We start from the raw sequence: 19675 nt of genomic DNA, 5'->3' as shown, positions 1-19675 counted from the left end.
ATATTGTTTCTGCTTCTCCCCTCTCAAGTTGGCTTAAAAATAGTAAATATCCAGAAGCTTTTCCATTTTCTCCTTTAATTGGAGCACAAATACAGAAGTCTGAAATGCTGACCTATAAGGTTTCAGAGACAAGCTCATTTATTTTTTTCCCCTATTACAGTAAACTATGAATTTTCTAACCACAACAGGTCCATTTGTTTTCATGTACATGCCCTCTGTCTTTGTAGCAGCTTGGACATTTGCAGCCTTCAGGTTGTATTTACATATAAATGATTTTTTTTTCCCCAAACCCACAGTGTAGTCCACCGAACAACAAAATCCCTGCAAGGAGGATATCTGTGATTTTACAGGAAAAAGAAGAAATTGCATTGCAATCATTTTTGCCTGCAGAACTCATATACTAACTGCAGTTTCTGTCACATCACAGTAATATGGATCATGCAGTATTTCAAACCTATAGCTCAAGTTTTATTTAACCCTTTTGCTGAGGCTTAGTACGTCAGCAACCCCACAGAAAAAAAACTAAAACATCTTAATAACATGTATATTATGTGTGATTACTCCATTGCTATAGCTCAGGAATGGCAAACGGTCAGCACACTCTCACTGCAACTACTGCAAAGAGTAGTCGTGTATCGCCACTGCTCTTCAACTTATCTATCGATTGAGAGAGATGGCCCAGGAACCTAAACAGAAAGTTTACACTTGGACTCCATAACATGGAAATCTTCTACTCTAAAATTAAAAAGAAACGAAATTGTTAGCAATGAGAAATTGTGAAGTTAACCCTGGAAATATGAACCATTAAGAACGGAAGTAAGCAGAGCATGAAAAGCTCCCTATGAGAAAACGGAGGTGAGGCAGCACCTCCTCAATCAACAGAGAGTCCTGCAGGACCGCTCTGGAAGAAACAGGGTTTACGTGAAAGAAGCCCGCTGCACTGGGTGCATCCTTGCCATTTCTCCCTGCGGCTCTTTGGTCACTGCAGTGCTTGGTCTTCAGATCAGGCAGCAATCTGCTACTGAAGGAGACAAGTTACAGAAGTTTTTTCCCAGCCTGCCCAAAAGTGCTAAGTATTTGCTAAAATGTGCAGCCCATTCGAAGGCCAAGCTGGAGCTGGCAGCTGCTCCCCCTGGCAGCTCTGAGCTGGCAATCTGCTCCTCCCTCCCGCAGCCCTGGGTGCTGCCGCAAAACAGCCACCTATCTTCTTTTCCCTTCATGTTTACGTGTCTCACTACTGAGCTGCACCAAAAGAGTAGATGAGTGGTCCAGCTCACCATCACAGAATAAGCATCTCACCACTGACTACTTGTATACAGTGGCTTACCAACGATACTGGAGTCCGACCACAGGAATAGACCGGGGTGAAAGAGCAAAGAGCTGAACTGGATGCTTAATTTTGTAGAAGCATAAAACTCACACTGTTCTCACCAGACTGTGATGATTAAACATCATATTCGCTTCATTACAGGCTAAAAAAACCCCTGCCAACCTGGAATTACACCATGGATCCTGCTGAGTCCTCTACAGCACAGCTATGCCACCAAAGATCATGCATCAAAGAGGCCCCACGCACCAAAGACAATGTGGAACATCTTCATCCCACTGAAGACAAACGAAGCTCTTTTTCTTTAATGTATTTAGAGTGGAATGTGTTTAGAGTGGAAGAAGTAGGCTCATTACCGACTAAGCAGGAAAGTGTTTAATGAAGCAATGCCTCTTTGAAAGAGATAACTAAGTAAATGGATAAAGAGGGAGAAAAACACACGATGTTGTAAGTTGTTAGAAAGAGAAAATACAAGTTTAAACCTATAATTAACAACCCAGTCAACAAAACTTAGCTGAGCAAGAATCAAGCTCAGCAAATTCTCAGTGAATTAACTGGAAGCAACCCAACAGGACTGAGCATCAGTCAGGGGAAACGGAGCTTTGTTTACTTCCATGATCAGAATATCTGATCCAAGAGATATCTGAGGTTTGGGTTTCACCAACAAACTTACAGCAAGGACTTTCTTGACTCACAGGCATCCTAGTGACTGCAACAAGGAAAAAAGAAAACTAGGATCCGCATATTCGTGATGCCAAAAGGAAGATTTTTGGCTTCTTGAGCATCTATCTAATTTTCCCTGCTTGGGACACAACAAATGAAGAAGGTAACAAAGTTGGAATAAAGATCAGAGATATACACCGGACAGAGAAAGGGACAGAAGACACAGAATTAAAACAAATACATGAATTATAAATCTGCAAATAAAAAACCTGAAAAATAAATTAAAAAGTAAATGAAGGCACAGGGAAATGACAGCAATAGTACAAGCACAGGTAACAGCGTGCTATAAAAAGACATTTTGTGTACATTTCTAAAATACAAATACAAACATCGAAAACCTAACGTACAAGTCAAATCTTGCAGGGCAATAAAACCACAGAGGGAAGATCACACAAAATAATTCTTTACAGTCTTGCAATTTAAACTGGTTTTCAAGCCTTCCTCTTCTCATGCTCCCCCAAGACCATTCACTCAGTACAAGCATCCAACAGTGCAGGAAAATGTACAAATCCTGAAATCCTCAAGGAAAGCACATTTGCTTTTAATACACGGTGAGACTTCTACTGAGCTTCAGGTGTCAGGTACTTGCAGATGTTTGCCTTTCCAGCAAGCACGGTGCAGAGACTGTATCTTAGTACCTGAATGCAATATTACTAAATTAGGTATTTGATTAATAACTCCTCCCCACAAGAAATGAGCGATGTAAAGAAGCATTAGTGCCTCCGACTACCCACCTGGAAAAAAGAGCCTGCAGACTTAGCCAAGTCACATAGAAAGTCCACGACAAGACTATTTTCAATATTAACTTACGCTGTTGTGTCCTCAGAGCAAGATACAGGAGTATAGGAAATTGTATAGCCATCACACAGAACAGCATAAAAGTGACACTGTGAAACAGACTGAGAGTTTTTGTTGTTTAGGATAATGCTAAGATAACAAAAGATGCATAAAAAAAGAATCAATCATATACACAGTTAAAGATGTCTGATTTAACAGACTTAACAGAAGAGAAGGGCAAGGGGAAATAAAAGTGGTTTCTACTATGGTATAGAGACTTTCAGAGTCCACTTGGCAGCTCTTCAGTCATTACCCTTCGGTCATTACATTAGTTTGTCCTTACCCTTCAGTCATTACATTAGTTTGTCACTGGCCCTCCACACTGCCTCTGCTCCCATAAAAAAAGTCAGAGTGGAGCAGCTTCCAGTCCCTTGCACTTGGAGGCCAGTCACTGCCGAGGACTCAAAAGCAGAGACCAAAATCAGCCTTAGGAGGTATCCTGCCTATAGTATTTCAAGCACAGACACATTCAACCGTCCAGATCACCTTGCATCTTCACCAAGATGAAGTTAGCAGAGCCCCTTGTTGATGACGCTCTTCCTGGAAATTTTTATCTTCCGAATGAGAGAGAGAGAGACTCACTCCCTGCTTGTTCATCAGATGCCTTCTCCATACATTGTGTATCTAGATTTCAGTAGGGTGTTTCAAAGATTACTCTCTAGCACCACAAAAATTACCTGTGACAGCCAAGTATCTTTGTTCAGGTTGCTCCAATATCACAAAGCTTTTACTTCGAATTTTGCCTGAATTCACAGACATTTTCAGGTGAATTCCTAAACATTTCTGTTGAGGAGGATCAAAAATGTCACACTTTTCAGGTGAATTCCTAAACATTTCTGTTGAGGAAGGATCAAAAATGTCACCCTTTTCCTGATGGTTATTCATCAAGCAAGATCTCACATGATAAAGACCAGACGATGACCTGATGTATTTAATATAAATGTCTTGATGGGATGATTTTTGTCCCAAATCACAGCAATGAGGGCCACAAATAAAGTCTATAGAACAATATCACCCAGGTCCATGCCAGCCTAAGACCCCCAGACTCACACACAGCATCCTCACTTGTCTTGCTTGTGGTCAAACACTGATGGGAAGAATCTGCAGCAGCTCTCTGCACTCAGTACCACACTGGCCTTCGCTGGATCACAGATCATAAGGACTTTTCAGTGATACGAGACAGGAAAGGATTTTTAGGTTTTGTTGTTGTTGTTGTCATTCACGAACAAGCAGAAATAGGAAAATAAAGAACGATATGATCCTAAAAACCATTTTGGTTCCCTAAGCCAACCACCACAGGCATTGGGCAGAAAGTGCTCTTCTAGCTATAACAACTGGATAAATATTGCTGGTGTTTTGGAAGATCCTCTTTCTTTGGGATGTGATGTCATGGGATGCTGAGAAAAAAGACAGGAGGTGCTATGGCATGAAGCTGCAGCTGAAGCACGGTCTCCTTTTCAGCACAGGAGGCATGCTTCCTTCCATCATGTCCCTGTCTCTACCCACTATGCAGTGTTCCCTCTCTTTTCCCACTCCAGAGGCTGATGGGCTGATCACAGGTATCTGACAGATAACTGATCAGGCCAGTCAGCTGCATCTTCCCCCTTGGAGCCCAACCCCAAGAACCGGAGAGTGCAGCACGGTCAATGGGTAGAGTACAGTCCCAGCTATACAAGAAGTTTTTATCCCCCTGGTTAGGTTCAGAGATTGCATGGGACTACAAAGCCATGGCCCAAAATTAGTTACAAAAAAACCAAAAGGCAAAAGTATGGAAGGTGCCCAGCAGATGAAGAGGGACTGCAGTGGTGTCCCAAAAGCATAAGTGATGTTAAGGGCAACTGCAGTAGCACTGGGATCCTGGGGGAAGCAGTGAGGGCACAGGAGCAAGGCAAGCTTGTGGAGTCAAGTCTGGGGGCACAGTATGAAAGTGAGAGCATAGCTGTCAGCCACCTACAGATTTTTATGTGGCTTCTAGGGTCAGAAAGTCTGGCTACAAATGGTTTTCACTGCTGATCTCTTATGCCAAGTGGTATTTTCCATCTCATGCATGATCATCTGTGCAGATTCCATAAGCTAAATTATGTCTTCACTGGCATTCGAGCAACTACACCATCCTCTTGTCATCTGCAAAGAGAGCTGCATGGCACACACGTCTCACTGTGAAGGAAATTCAGTGATAGCAACTCCATTTTCCCTACCAATAATGTAACGTACTAGAATAATGTCTCTTCTTGTCTTCAAAGCTGGAGCCCCTGATGAAAAAGATTGCATCCATTACTCCAGCAATGTCAAAGGGGTCACAGCTAACTAAAGATGCTTGGCATCTGCACGCACAGTTTGTATTTGTGGTTACTGAAGGTGCCATGATTAGAGAGGAATTTCTTGCTTACGTGTAGCTTACGTGCTCAAACGAGCAAGCAAGAATGGGAAGAGGTGAAAAGAAGAAGCCAACAGATCAACCACAGGGGATGGCCTGTTGGCTGCATCATGATTGCACTCAGTCTGTCTTGCCTGTCACTTTTCAACCTCCAGAAAAATTGGAAAAAATTATGTACAACCCAGCTTCCCAAGAATGTGGATCATAGGGTCTGGTTGTAATTCACCTCCCCAGCCATACCATGCTTCTGGTGATGTACAGCTGGAAAACTTAAATTCCCCTGCTACTAACTTTAGGTACCTGGAGAAGCCCTCATTTGAAAACAGATCCCAAATGGCACGGCAATGCTCCACACTCCTCGGCATCACAGAGTCCACCACAAACGTCACTGTTTTTTCAGTTAATACCAAAGGTGTCCCTGTGAGCAACTGGGATCTCCACACTCCAGAGGGACTGCACATGTCCTCCTCACGTACAAATCTATAAACTGCTCATATTCATATTCATATTCATGTGTGCAGCTCTACTGTCTTCAAATGAAATGCTCAGCTTCAGCTGTGCACCCAATAAGCTTTCACGAGATCCCCAAAAAACCAGCTCAAGCCCAGTCTAAGTAAACTCCTAACCTTCAGAGTAACAACCTTCTTGTGTGCAAACAGCGGAAGTTTGATATGGAATTAGAAAAGCCCAGGAAATAAAAGACTCCTACGGGGCTCTTTTTTTAGACATCCTTTAGAGCAAACTTGCACTTTGAATAAAAATTAAATTTTATAACTAAAAATCCATTAAAAGGGAACGCTGTAAAAACATCATTGTTTTATCAGCCTTCCAGAGAATTGCTGAGATGTTTTATAGTTTTGAAAGACCTGACATTATTATAACTTTTTTTTCCCTCTTTAAGACATTGACTATGTTGGTATATACAAAAGATGCTCACTGATAAATCTAGTCTCCTATTCTCTATTAAAATAGGTCTTGCTCTATGAATACTGAATAGTGTGCCATATTGAACACTTTTGTTTTAAATCAGGTTTAGCAAATTACCCACTGAAATAGAAAATATTCCTCTTTTTAATTGATTGTTTTCCTTGAACTCTTATTCCTGTAATGCCAATCTGTTTGTTACAGCACACACACAGACCTGCCTTACTCTCCACATCCATAAAGAGCTATATTTTACCTTTGTACTTTTTTTTTTGCCATTAATATTGTCATAAAATGCCATACTCTATTACCTTGTAATTAGTATTGACAAGACAGCCATAAGCTGGAGACTAAAGGCTAAAATTCACAGGTGATTAGCCCACCCAAACAGTCCAGTTTGCTAAAGTACTGAGGACAGGACAATTTTACCTGAACCAAAGAAATAGATTTGCCACCACTACTCCCAAGTAACTGCAGATGGCATATTTATGAAGAATCAAAACAGGGAAGATATCCGTGGGAAGAACTATTTCCATACATCCTATCCTTAATCAATCTTATACTACCGGTTAGTACAGACCATCCAGTAAGCTACACGTTGGGTTGTCCAGTACATCTGTGTGCCATGTTTGTGAGCAGCTGAGCCTCTGGAGGCCAACAGAATCTGTGCACATTGGGGGAAAAACCTCCATGAAATCCTCCCTGGCTCCTCCAACACCTGCGGGCTGAATCTGACCACAACTGTTTAAAAACACAAGACGACTGATGTAAAAATGCTGAGCCTCCTTCTTCTACATCTTACTAAATCTATTCCAGGATTTAGACGATGGCTCCAAAATGACAATATCAAAATAACAGTAATTAAAAAAAAAAAAAGAAAAGAAAAAAAAAAGGTATTTTTGTTCACTTCCCTATGGACATATGATAAAACTACACCACGGCAACGTGACTGACCGAGTCAGTACCAAGCTGGAGCGTGAGGATACCTGCGAGCTGGAGCTGAGCGGGAGCAGCAGGACCCAAAGGAGAACACAACAGCCGCTTCTGATCTCTGTGCTGTCCGCCACGCTACAGAACAACAAACTTCATGGGTACCAAGTTAATTCCTCCACACAAATACAATCCTTTAAAAAAATGTTGCCTGTGTACTGTCAGCAGGGAAGACACCATGACACGCCGCAGCTAAGGGCAACCTCAGTAGCTGCACAGGCAGACACTGAGTTGGGCAACTCGACTCTCTCTGTGGCTCCGGGACACCGTCAGGAAATTCCATTTAGCAGATGAAACAAGAATCTGGTCTCGAGTCTCGGGACCCAGGGTGCTGGCAACCTCTGTCTTTCATGCATCCCTCCCTGGCACTCCTCAAATGCGGTGCGGCTGCCTGGCTGCTTCACAGCACAGCTACCTTGAAGGTAGGCAGTTAAAACCCTAGGAAGCACCAAACCAGAGAGATGCCAAGAGCTGCTTGCAAGGTGCCAGGTGATTTAAATTCCCAGATGAAAGTCTCCGGCAGTGGAAGACTTTCAGGATCTCAGAACACGGCAAGATGAAATCCTAAAGCAGTCAGAAGAGAAATTAATAGAAGCCAACAGCAAATGAGGTGGGAAAAAAGGGGTGCAAAAGATCACTGATTCAATGAATAATTGAAATGTCATGATTAATCAGTGTGAGCCTGAACTCCAATTACATAATGGATTCATTATCTAATGAAACACCAAATGTACTCAAACTATAATATTCTCCCCTAAGACAGGACTCAGAATGCCAGTTGACATTTTGTTCCCAATAAACCTTCCAGTATAGCCATCCATCTAACAACTGCTCATGGCAAACCACTTCCAGTTGCAGAAGCAAACTGTGCAGGGAAAAGTTTACAGATCTTAAGCTACGAATACCCCCTCTTAACAGTCACGGAGTAATAAAATGGTTGAGGAGAGCCAAATGAACATTTTAAGCTATAATTACTTTCTGATTGTGAGATCACTGAATGTATCACTCCTTATAACAGATCAACAGCTTACCTAATTATACTGCGTGGGCAAATGAATCAGCACTTTAAGACTGATGGGTTGGGTTCATGTTAAAAAATGTATTTGACTTTTCTCCCTTTTCATTGCAAGTCAGGAATTATTTTATAACTCTCGGCTGATAAATAATTGTGTGAAGCTTAGCAGATATAATAACAGATCAATGACAGAAAAATATTACCAATTATCTCCTATCTTTCCTACAATGCTTTGCTCTTGGAAGTCTTCTGTGGCAACAGATTTCTTGGAATGAAATTTGATATGCTTGATGGAAATTAAAGGAACAGCTGTCGGGGATGCTCTTAGACCTCCTTCTTTCAAGCCCTAACAAAGATCGAATATGGGTTTTTTCTTCCACTGTCATCATCACTTGCTTTTTAGAAGATGTTCAGTGCTGCCTACTTTTCCCAGTTATCTCCTGCATCCTCTTCATATGACTTAGACTACAAAAGGCTCCCATCCCTTCCCTGAGCAATATACCCTGCCGGGAAAATAACATTTTGTATGCGTATCTATGCCATTTGAAAAAGCAAACAAAACATTACATACACTTACACTGCATATGTAGTGGCAACATGAAGTAAATTAAAAATGAAATGCATAAGATATGATAAATACGACAATCTCCCGAACATCATTTATCACTGTATTTGCAAGAAATTGGCTTGACAATCTATAGAAGAATGAACAAAGACTTAAGATATGCTCAGCAAACATATCTGCAAAATGGATTTTTTACCACTATATAAGAACATGAAGATCCATACTACAGATGCCAAAGGGAAATGCTCCACCACAGACAAATGACTGTCTGTAAAGAGTTCTCCAAAACCGTATAATTTGTTTCTAGATTAATTAATAGTGTGCAGTAGAGTCAAAAACATTTTTAGAGTTTGGGATTATACGCTACTGAGTTTTGGTCACATTTTCTGTGACAACATCAACAACCATTCTGTTTGGCAAGAAAACCCTTTCCAGCAGCAGCTGAGTCAATCCTCCATATGATCTATACTAGAAAAAAAAATACTCTGAAAGCTTAAAATAACCTGAAGTGGAAATACTTTGTCTTCCTTGGGTAAAGAGACCCAGACTAAAGTCTGTTCTAAAGTCTGGTTATGAACTGAATGCCTAGGAGCCTTTCACAATAAGGCAATGCAGTAGGTTTTCAATAAATCTGATAGAATCCAACAGAAAATGTTTTCAACATAAAGGTCAATTTCACAATATTTGCTCATCTGTTTTCCTCCCATATTATAAAATAATGTGGTCAAAGTGAAAAAGACAAATGCTTGGTTTGAGCCATACCCTGACTCTACCCGATAGCTAATGATGGATGGTCCTTCAACTTAATTCCGCAGTACCGTATCAGAGAAAATGTCTTCTTGATCTCAAGATAATTACACTGATCACCTCAATGATTACCAGCATAATCAGTGACAAGTCCTGCAATTTAATCTTGATAACTGCATCTGCTGACTGCAGATGGTGTCCTTGTCCAATTGAAAATCTCATTCTTATTTTGCAAAGTGTAAATCTAACCCCTGGTAACAAAAACTACGTTATCAGAAACTAATAGGCCTTTAAGGTACCGCCTTGCAAAGATAAGCAAGACTCAGACCATCCAGAGACCTTTCTTCCACTTTTAAGGGTGCTTACTTGGTTTGCATACTGTTATCTTCAGGCTTATTTGAGGTTCATCAAAATGTTCCTTCAACTTAGGAGGCAGAGGGAAGAGAGAAGTGGTAATTAGGCTGGGGAAGTTCTGCTGATAATAAAGTCAGCAAGGCAGAAATAAGCATGCAAACCTGAAGGGACCGTTCAGCAAGGAACATGCTAGCGGCTTTGTAAAGTTGACAACAATTGCACGAAGCAGCCAGCAAGACAGCTGCTGGCAGCAGATACCCGGGCACTAGGGAGTCCTAGGAGAAATATGATGTGTTACAGATTCCAAAGACAGGGAAGGGAGAAGGAGAACAAAGCAGAGCATGACTGAAAGTTGCTTCTTCCAGCTGACCCTCTGCCACAGAGCAGGCTCCCAGGACTGCGATGGGTCACCGCAGATGAGACCATCGTTTGGGTTAGATGCCTCAATAGGAAATACAGATGTGAGCAGAGGCAGTGGGGCAGTGGCAGCTTAGCATCCACTTTCACATACTCTTGCTTTTAATTGGGATCTAGATTATCCTGTTGCATTACACCACAGGACACCAAGGCTGTTCTTCTCCATGCGCAACTACCCAGTGACATAAACACAGAGCACTAACCTATGGCACAAGGAATTTGCAAGGAAAGAGGCCAGGGCAGTAGAAGCTACTACTAAAATGAAACAATCTGATTAATATCCACAAGATGAGACCACGAAGAAAAAGAACATACTTCCAGAGCAATTACTCTGTATGAAAAAATCTGAAAGAAGGGGAAAAAAACACAAGCTGAATTAGCAATAGGGGACAGCACTTTAGAACAGAGTACCTCAGCAGTTATTAATTCAGCTCCTCGTGCTTTGAAATATGCTAGTTGTATAATAACAGGACCTTCAAGAGGCATGCAGAAGTAGAGTATCTGATTTAGAAAAATGCAAGAAAAATAAAATGTGTAACATTTGTATAAAAAGGAAACCAATAAAGTTTGAAATTCCCAATTAAAAGCTCTAAACTTAGAAGTCAATATTCAACACCACAAAATCACAATCTTCTATTAAATAAATTAAAATTGTGATGTATTAACGCATTCCAGAAAATAGCGAAAGAGACAGCAGGTATGGAATAATTACGAGATCAATAAGCAATTAAGCAACTTTAAGAAGACATTCAAGTGACCTTCTGGAATCAAGTGACACACTGAGTTAACTACAAGCCATCTGGGCTTGTTGAAGAAACTGGTTGATCAGTGATGCTGGTTTTGCTGGGTCAATGGTTATTAAACCTGCACACTGTCACTTGCATAGCTGAGAGAGCAAAGAGCACATCTACAACACCACACACATCTATACTTCCCATTTCTGCACCAAAGGTGTCAAGCAAAGGTATCATAAACCTCTACTGTATCAAACCACCCACCACGAAAACCACATCCCCACTTTTAATGTTTTAATCCATGAGCAGCTTCAAATAACTGCAATTTCTTTTTCATCAGCTTGCCAGCGAAACTTATCTTTTTTCTTTCAATGAATTCCATAGTACTGGGCTAATAATAGATTTTATTTCTATATTTAGATATCATTCTAGCTCTAAAAGCTGAACGTGTGACAGTCTGGAAGAGTTACACACAGGGCTTTTGTACTTCCATGAAAGCAAGACTAGCACTTTCCCATCAGGACTCGCTTTTAGCTCTGCTGGCTGCTACCAGCATTAGAGGCTGAGGAAAAGACTAGCCCAAGTACAACCTCTGCAGCTCTGCTTCAGCTGGGGATCTCCCAAGCAAGCGAAATCTAGCAGCGGAAAGCTTCAATGCCATCTTGTGCTGGCAGCATTTCCCTAATTAAGAGTGTAAGGCCAGATGGAGCCATTAGATCATCTAATCTGACCCCCTGCCTATCGCATGACGTGTCATTTTACCAGTAAACCTCATATTGAGCCCAACAATTTAGGTCAGACTGAAGCATGTCAGAGCTGAGGAGACCGCTGTGTGCCCAAGGCATACTTTTGTACCCGCTGTTCTTGCACCATCCTGTACCAGGAGGTAACAGGGTGCCTTCAACGGAGACTGAACGCACCCAGAAAACTCAATTCTGTCAACATCCACCATAATAGTTAAACTACTCTAGCAGAGAAATCTGCTCCACCAGGATCTAGACACCAAGCAAGAGTGTCTGTTTTCAAAGGAGAGGCTATATTGAAAGATAACGTTAGACTGCTCATCATAAACAGTTGCGTGTTACTACTTGTTTCCAAACGAGAGTTAGAAAAACTGGCTATTTTTTAACGTGCTGGTGAGTTACATCAGGCCCTCTGCTGCCATTAAAGGACTTTGCAAATTACATGTGTTCCACCTAAGCAACAATCAGCATGTTTTCATTTTGAAATGACTGCTCTGGAGCATCCCCAAGGCTTCCCAGGAAGTCAGGTAAAATCCTTTTTATTTTAAAAGCATGCAGTATTTTTCCAAAGTCATAAAAACTCGCTGTGTAAGTTTCTCTTCTGAGGACATATGATCATAGCAAGTTGTTATTACAACTTGATGTAGGAGGCTGAAATCCTTTAAGGGTTCTCTGACCCTTACTCAGCAAAAATATTTAGCCTGGTTGCAACTCAGCAGCTTGGTGAGAGGCGAGCCTTCAATGTTCAGGGGGCTGAAATAAAAGTTGTTTATCAACAATTGCTAAATAATAGGAACAGCTCTAAAGAAAAAAAAAAATGGATCGACATTTCTCAGTGGAAATAAACACCAGTCTTTATCAGACATGAAATCTAGCTGTGCTAAAAAACAAAAACAAGGCACAGCTGCTCGATACTGAGTGAACAGAGATTTTCCAGTCAGTCAGTCATTCTTCCCAAGGAGAAAAGAAAAGGAAGGAAGAGCCAAAAGAAAGTGTTGCAATGGCTGCCTCCAAGATGAGAACAAACCATTGAGGGCACATTTATTCTAAGGGAAAAGAGGTCTTTATTAGCAGCACTAGAGCACAACAGGAAGGGACCGAAACTCCGTTCAATAAAACCCTTCTTTAAAGACAAGAATACATCAGCTCTTTGTGTGTCCCCACGGAGGTTATACAGCCAAGTTGACTTTGGCGGAGCTAGCTGATACAAAAAGCAGGAGTTCTGAAGAAAAAAAAAATCTTGATTAGCTGGGCAATGATCCAATGAGCAAGACGCTGGAGGCTGCAAGTTCACAGCCGAAGAAGCTCAGGTAGAAATAATTTATAGCAAATTAAGTTAGGTCACGATAATGAAATTTAAAGACAAGTGGGGACATGATTTATTTTACTAAGGCTTGTTGAAAAGTGAAAACCAAGCAGAGCTAACAGGAGGGCTAATTTAACTCTGGTTACAGTTGGTACTGGCACTGAGATAAACTTAACTTGACATATTTAGAATGGGAAAGAGAATATAAGAATAGGATTTTGAAAAAAATTTTTTTATGCCGTTTTTCCAAATCACAGGTGGGAGCAGGGCAAATTCGGTCCTGCGAATCACTGCTCCTTGTTTCCCAATTTTAAAACACCCTGGCACACAGCCCTCAGTGGCAAACGCAGTGGAAATACCTGATCGCAAGCGTTGGGAAGGAACGGATACCAACACCTGCGCTGCAAAGCCCCCGCCGTCAAGGAGCAGGAGGGAGGATGGAACCCTAATGGGAGAAGCCCTCGTAAGAGGAGCAGTCCCCTCGCAGGTGACTAGAAAGCGGCAGAAGCCCGTTGAGGGCTTTGAGAGTTACCTCAACAGGTTATCGGGTGGCAGCCCGGGCTTTGGCTTTGTTTGGCAACAGATACGGTGCCATTATGTCCTCAGCCGTCCCTCCTGCTACCCACCTGCCTCTCCCTCCTCACGCTCTGAAAAATGGCAGGCGCGGGGGAAAAAGCGCGAGCCACTTTATAATGGATGAATGCTGCAGTTTGCAGGAGGGGGGGAGAGAGAGAGTAATGAAAAAGCGTTAATATTAAAGTAATAAAGCTTGTGGCCATTTTTCAGTCTGAAATGCACAACACCATAAAACAACGCTTAAAGGCACTTGCTTCTGTTCCAAACCACCTGCACGCTAAGGCACCCTGCTATTAGCACAGAAGTTGTTTACTACCAGTCTCATTTCAGTCTGATTCCAGGAGAGCCATAAAACTGAATTTTGTCACTCAGTACAGGAGCCCATGCGGCCTCAGGTTTTCTTTGGTATGCCAAGCCCCGCCGTGTCACCTGCGATCCCTGCCCGGTCACTAACCCACTCATTTCTAACAAGATGTATAAAAGTCACGTCAGAGCAAAGGGAATCTGTCCCCGGCGTGTGGCACACGTATGGCCTCCTTCTCCTCTGGTTCCTGAAACAGCAGCTGCTCTCGGTGAGGTGTGTTGAGCATAACTATGGTGGTGGCTTTGTCTGCCAGCACCTGTCACTTGTGTCCATACACTGCCCCAGAACCGTCTGGGTGGTAGTATGTAAAATGAGACTACTGTTTTACAATTCCTTCCAAACAATTCCTTCCCAAACAAAACAATTCCTTCCAAAAAAAGAAATGGAGAATCAATGAAATATAATGGCAGACAAAATAAAAAATGGGAATTCTTTTGAAATTAAGACTTATTTTTACCTGTTGGCTTTTTTTTTTCGCTTGCTTGACCCTTTTTTTTTCTTTTTTCCCCCCAACAAAAGCATACTAATTCAAAGCCACTCACCTGCTTTTTTTTTCTCTGTCAGAAACAAACATTAGGATTTAGAGGCTCTTTATAGAGATGGCCCAGCTACAAAGAAAGTCTTTGTCTCACTGGCAGGACTACTAACTCAAGGACAAAAAGACAGAGCATAGAAGAGCAGTGATACCTACAGGAATGTACATGGCTGCCAGAAAAGCCTGTGGAATTGCAGGAAGAGGAAAGAAGACCGAGAACCAGAAACTGCTGTCACGCCTGTGCTCTCCCCGTGAGGGAAGGAAGCCAGACACGGGAGTTTCACGTGAGAGACCACACCGGCTCACGAGCCGATGGGTAAACCCCTTACAACCTGGAGCCCAGTGAAATTGCCAAGCATTAGCAAGTTCTATAAATTATACAGTCTTTCCAAGAGCTACCTAATAGGCCATGAATTGGCCCACCACCAGAGGCATCAGCTTCCCACTGACTCATACGGCAAAAAGAGATGCACTGATATGGTAAACAACCCACACAGTGGTATAGTTTTACCCTGTATCTACTACACATTTTCACTGAGAGAGAGTAATGAAAAGCATCCTGCTAATCGCCCCCCTCCTCTCCCTCTTTTTAAGAATCGATTAATTTCAAAGGCACCTTTACCTCTTTTATGCATTCAAATCCCACATCTGAATACAAGTCAACAGTCCAGGACACCCAAAGAAGTCCAAATGGGCTATGCAACACCATTATTGAGTCCCAGTCTACATACTATGAAGAATGGCAAAACAAACAGTAAAGCAAACCATATCACTTGAGAGCAGCATTTTCAAATCTCTTTTTCGTCACACTCCCCCATCCCAGGTAACATTACATTGCTCATTCTCCTTCCCTTAGTTGCCATAGATGCAAGGCCACAGTGCTGCAGCAACGCTAGTCCCATCTCCGTAAGCTGGCTCACATCTGAGCACCTCCTGCACTCCTGACTCCTTCCCTTCCTGCTCTCAGTCAGCCAAAGGTACCCTCCAGTTCCACCCTGCCCGCCCTTACTGGGCAGTGAAGTTTAACAGATCAGCTCACGCGCAATCAAATGAACTAAACTGTCAGGGTGCAGTGGTGCCATAAACACTTTCAGTGTCACCCATGTTCTAGTCCAGGGAAAGTTTGCCTGCATCCCAAAAGGATGCTTCCCGAAAATGTCGGATTTTCCATTTCCAGCCGCAAAGAGGAGCCCATCCTTGCAAACCTGCATTTCAAACCTTGCAACCTTTGCCAGCCTGAGGAACAGCCCAGCATTAAACCTCAGTCAACACGGTGCTGTCAACCTGTTTTCAAGTGGATCCATGATAGATGAGCTGAATTTGAAAGCAGCCAGCGTTCACATGGCAATAGCCAGGTGTTACTGCACCACCAGGGCTCTCACGGTGTTCTGTGCTCAAAAGCATCTCCCCAGAGCACAGAAGGGACACACTCCTAGCCATGGCATTGATAGTGTCCCCATATTGTCACCATTGTGGACACGTGCCCTCATCAACAGGGCTGCCGCAGACATCAGCCTTGTGCATGCACTGAGTGTGAACAGATAAATCAAGATAGTCTCCTGACTTTCACAGGAGAGGGAGAGCGCGTGCTAGCAGCCATGGCACGACTGCGCTACGGCAAGCCAGGAGACTGCGTGCTGGCAAGCACATGGTTATTCAGGACACGTGTCTCAACAAGTCCTAAAAAGCTATTATGACGGGTCACTTCACCTGCTTTCCTTTTCATTGGGATATACAACTTCTCCTTTCTCTTTCCACCAAAAAAAAATGTATCATCGTGCAAATAACTATTCTAAACTTCTTTGAAGTTGCAACACTGAAACGTACTTTGGCAGATACAAACACCTCTGCAAACAGGGAGAAGCGGGAAAGTCAACCATCAGCCCTGGAGGTGTCTTACAACTTCATCTACAATATTAACCCACCGGACCATCATTTCATATTATGAAGTTACTTTTACGGTTGTACAAACAACTTCATTAAGAATGAGTGATTAGTTCTCTATCAGTGATTTTAATAGCTGCCTTAATATGGCAATCATTTATTTATAACAAAAGAAATACTAGCCTTCTTTTAGAATCAATGTTAGTAGTATGATGAGAGAAAAAATAGCCTATTTATAACATGCTAATAATTATTTTATTTAAAGTTATTACAATATTCCCCAGGCAAAATTCTACATTCTACCTTTACTCATTAAAATGTGCACATGGATCAAAACTTGACGGTGGATGAAGAGAAAAAGAGGAAAAAAATCATTTCCCATCTTTCCCCTTACAGTGGCATTCTTTCAGTTAAGTAATTTCTTATTTCTGCTGCATTTTTCATAGTGTTTGTATCAAAGGTGTTATTGACACTTTAATGGATTTTTTAAACTTTATTGGAACATACATGTTTTCTTATTGAATTTTATGAAAGTCATTTTACTAAAATATGACTTTTAAAAAACTTTTTTAAAAAATGTTTTAAAACTCCTGAGAGAGAAAACAATTTGTATAAAACATTATACAATGTGAAAAATTTCAATCAAAATACAAAATTTAAATAGCATCAGCATTTTTCTGCCTTACTAAGAAGATTATATTTTTTCTTCAGCAGTTCTTCCACCTGGAGCTTTCAGTCAGCACTCTCCAAAATGAAGAGAAGGTGCTTCTTCAGTGCACTAATGGTTACAGCCCATTACGAACGGGTGAACAAAGTGGCCCCATTGGATGCTGCTTGGCTGGGCTGGCACTCAGGATCTTAGTAATGATCTGAAGCAGAAGCTCAGATGGTTGTGGTGAGATTATACGATGCGATTGTAAGACGAGACACCTAATACGGGGTACGTTATGAATGGTCTACCATGAACAAGACACACGCATTGCAACCCTGACTTAACAAGATGCGTTAACAGCAGATAACGCTAAGGAAAATAAATGACCTTTTCTGTGTACCAGTGCCAGCAGAAAGCAGCCCAAAAGATGGCACAGCTACTCTTGGGAATAATTACTGCAACATCCACAGTCTCCCACTAGTTTTGAGGCAGTGCCACCGTTCCCACCCAGAGCCATTCTCGCTCACGTGCAGGATGAGGAGCGACCCTGGCAGACCTCCACGTGACGCTAGGCTGAGTCCTCACGGCTGCGCAACCTGCCGAGAGCCGCTGGCTGGTTAAGGAACCCTAAGAAACTGAAAGGCTTTTTAAAAGCTATTTTTAACTTAAAGCTGGCGGAGCTGTGCTGGAACAGTAGACGAACACTGCCAAAGATGGGTGGCTCCTCAGCTCTGACTTCACTCAGTGGGGATCTCCAATTTCTCTTTGGAGGACAGGGCTGACTAACCTATGCTCCCCACTGGCAGCACATGCTTAGCAGGAGAGGGACAATCTGTGCTTTGCACCCCTGTAAGCGGTGGGATTCCCAAGCTGCTGCTGGGAAGAAGCCGGGAGCCAGAAACCTGCCTCCCACCAACAGCCGCATCTGTACCCTGTGAGGCAGCGGCTCCCAGTGCCCTGCTCCCGTTGAGCTCAGGAGCTGTCAGGTTCCTGCTGAGCTGGAAACAGCGTCTTCACTTTTTTTTCTTCCATCCTTTTCCCCATTTGACGACTGCACAGAAACGCTTGTAAATTGGGACTGTTACACCCATGCAAGCTTAAAACAGCCTTGCTCAGGCACAGACGACAGCTCTCGATGGCAACGTGAACGTGACTGCAGAGTAAGCCACCTTGTTGTTCTGACACATTAAAACCACCTCTGAAATCTCTGCACTGCCTGTAGTCACTCCTGTTACACACCTCTGCGCAGCCAGCACTCAGCCAGGCCAACACAGGAGAGAAGCACAAAGAAAAAAATCCACATTTTGGTAGATTCATACTCCTTTGTGCACTAGAATTTTTCTTTTTCAGTGTAATCATGGAAATATATTAATAGTTTAGCTTTAAATCTATTTAATACAGACATTCTGCAAAGAACTGGTTTGCATTTAAAGCACATTAAGTGTATCTCTGATAGCTAGAGGGACAGACCACTACCAGAAAAAAGGCAGTCAATTTAAAAGCTATTTCTTCCTTGAATATTCTGTTCTCAGACATCCCAGGCCCCTGCGACCAGTGAGAAAGTCTGGAGCAATGAAGACCTGCCCTCAGCAGAGGAGGACCAGGTTAAGCAACATTTAAACAAACTGGACATACACAAGCCCACGGGTCCTGAGGGGATGCATCCATGGGTGCTGAGGGAGCTAGCTGATGTTAACAGAAGGCCACTCTCAACTATCTTTGAAAGTCATGGGGATCAGAGGAGGTTCTTGAGGACTGCAAGAAAGCAAAAGTCCTATTTTCAAGAAGGAGGATCCGGTAAACTACAGGCAGGTCAGCCTCACCTCCAACCCTGGGGAGGTGATGAGCAAATAAATCTGGGAACAATTTCCTTAACATACGGAGTAAAAGAAGGTGATTGGGAGTAGTCAGCAGGGATTTATGAAGGCAGAAATCACATCTGACCAACCTGATAGCTTTCTGCAATGAGACGCCTGGCTCATCTCACTGAAATGAGAGAGAAGTGGACGTTATTTATCTTGACTTTAGTAAAGCTTTTGATGCTGTCTCCCATAACATCCTCATTGACAGACTGATGAAGTACAGGCTAAATAAGTGTGAGGTTCATACCTGATCAGGAGGAATAACGAAGATAGAACCAGACTCTTCTCAGTGGTGCCCAGCAAAAGGATAAAGGATAAGAGGCGATGGGCACAAATCGAAATACAGGGAATTCCATCTGAACATAAGAAAAGAACCTTTTTTTTTTTTTACTGTAAGGCTGGTCCAACCTGGAACAGGTTGCCCAGAGAGGTTGTGGCATCTCCATCCTTGAAGATACTCAAAAGCCTGCTGGACAAGGCCCTGAGCAACCTGCTTTGAGCAGGGGAGTTGAACTAAGCAATCTCCAGAGGTGCCTTCCAGCCTCAGCCGTTCTGTGATTACTTCCAAGCAGGTTAAACAAAACATCTGCAAGAACTACAATTCAAGAAAAAATACCTGACAGCAGTATAACTTAAGAGAGAGAGAATTCTAGGCCTTGCAGCACAACATTTAAGTCCTACTGAAGCACATTTTTATTTCCTGTTTATGTTACACAGGGCTGTACGTTCTGTGTTGTCTATAA

General features: G+C 42.4%; 1 protein-coding gene across 3 annotated transcripts in view; it reads right to left on the bottom strand.

The window, feature by feature from the left end:
- The window catches only part of LRRC3B (leucine rich repeat containing 3B), a 112295-nt gene that overhangs the window by 2096 nt on the left and 90524 nt on the right, over positions 1 to 19675 (bottom strand). The window lies entirely within an intron of this gene.

The sequence above is a fragment of the Mycteria americana genome, chromosome 2 (genome assembly GCF_035582795.1).
Source record: "Mycteria americana isolate JAX WOST 10 ecotype Jacksonville Zoo and Gardens chromosome 2, USCA_MyAme_1.0, whole genome shotgun sequence".
Taxonomy (NCBI): Eukaryota; Metazoa; Chordata; class Aves; order Ciconiiformes; family Ciconiidae; genus Mycteria; species Mycteria americana.
The sequence above is the reverse complement of the archived record's forward strand: the minus strand, read 5'-3'. Positions and strand labels throughout refer to the sequence as shown.